The sequence below is a fragment of the Heptranchias perlo genome, unplaced genomic scaffold (genome assembly GCF_035084215.1).
Source record: "Heptranchias perlo isolate sHepPer1 unplaced genomic scaffold, sHepPer1.hap1 HAP1_SCAFFOLD_164, whole genome shotgun sequence".
Taxonomy (NCBI): Eukaryota; Metazoa; Chordata; class Chondrichthyes; order Hexanchiformes; family Hexanchidae; genus Heptranchias; species Heptranchias perlo.
The window spans coordinates 827,501-829,808 of record NW_027138903.1 but is presented as its reverse complement, the minus strand read 5'-3'; positions in this window follow the sequence as shown (position 1 = coordinate 829,808).

Here is a 2,308-nt window from a genome sequence, read left to right as displayed (position 1 = left end):
CACCTTTATACAGATGATATTATCACTGATCACCTTTATTCAGATTATATTATCACTGATCACCTGTATACAGATTATATTATCAATTATCACCTTTATACAGATTATACGATCACTGATCACCTTTAAACAGATTATTCTATCACTGATCACCTTTTCACAGATTATACCATCACTGATCACCTTTATACAGATTATACTATCACTGATCACCTTTATACAGATTATATTATCACTGATCACCTTTATCCAGATAATATTATCGCTGATCACCTTTATCCAGATTATATTGTCACTGATCACCTTTGTACAGATTTTATTGTCACTGATCACCTTTATACAGATTATACTATCACTGCTCACCATTATACAGATTATACTGTCACTGATCACCTTTATACAGATTATATTATCACTGATCACCTTTATACAGTTTATATTATCACTGATCACCTTTCTACAGATTATATTATCACTGATCACCTTTATCCAGATTACATAATCACTGATCACCTTTATGCAGATTATATAGTCACTGATCACCTTTATGCAGATGATATTATCACTGATCACCTTTATCTAGATTATATTATCACTGATCACCTTTATACGGATTATATTATCACTGATCACCTTTATACAGAATAGACTATCACTGATCACCTTTATCCAGCTTAGTTTGTCACTGCTCACCTTTATTCAGATTATATTTTCACTGATCACCTTTATACAGATTATATTATCACTGATCACCTTTATCCAGTTTATATTATCACTGATCACCTTTATACAGATTATACAATCACTGATCACCTTTATACAGATTATATTATCAATGATCACCTTTATCCAGGTTATATTGTCACTGATCACCTTTATTCAGGTTATATTATCACTGATCAACATTATACAGATTATAATGTCACTGATCACCTTTGTACAGATTATATAACCACTGATCACCTTTATACAGATTATATTATCACTGATCACCTTTATACAGTTTATATTATCACTGATCACCTTTATACCGATTATACGATCACTGATCACCTTTATACAGTTTTTACTGTCACTGATCACCTTTATCCAGATTATATCATCACTGATCACCTTTATACAGATTATACTATCACTGATCACCATTATACAGATTATAATGTCACTGATCACCTTTCTACAGATTATACTACCACTGATCACCTTTATACAGATTATATTATCACTGATCACCTTTATACAGTTTATATTATCACTGATCACCGTTATAAAGATTATGCTATCACTGCTCACCATTATACAGATTATACTGTCACTGATCACCTTTATGCAGATTATACTATCACTGACCACCTTTATACAGATGATTCTATCACTGATCACCTTGATACAGATTATATTCTCACTGATCACCTTCATACAGATTATACTATCACTGATCACCTTTATACAGATTATACTATCACTGATCACCTTTGTACAGATTATACTATCACCGATCACCTTTATACAGATTATACTATCACAAATCACCTTTACACAGATTATACTCCCACTGATCACCTTTATACAGATTATATTATCACTGATCACCTTTATACAGTTTATATTATCACTGATCACCTTTCTACAGATTTTACTATCACTGATCACCTTTAGAAAGATTATACTATCACTGCTCACCATTATACAGATTATACTGTCACTGATCACCTTTATACAGATTATATTATCACTGATCACCTTTATACAGTTTATATTATCACTGATCACCTTTCTACAGATTTTACTATCACTGATCACCGTTATAAAGATTATGCTATCACTGCTCACCATTACACAGATTATACTGTCACTGATCAACTTCATACAGATTAAACTATCACTGATCACCATTATACAGATTATACGATCACTGATCACCTTTATACAGATGATACTATCACTGATCACCTTTATGCAGATTTATTTATCACTGATCACCTTTATCAAGATTATACTATCACTGATCACCTTTATCCAGATTACATAATCACTGTTCACCTTAATGCAGATTATATTATCACTGATCACCTTTATACGGATTATATTATCACTGATCACCTTTATGTAGATTATATAGTCACTGATCAACTTTATGCAGATGATATTATCACTGATCACCATTATCTAGATTATATTATCACTGATCACCTTTATCCAGATTACATAATCACTGATCACCTTAATGCAGATTATATTATCACTGATCACCTTTATACGGATTATATTATCACTGATCACCTTTATACAGAATAGACTATCACTG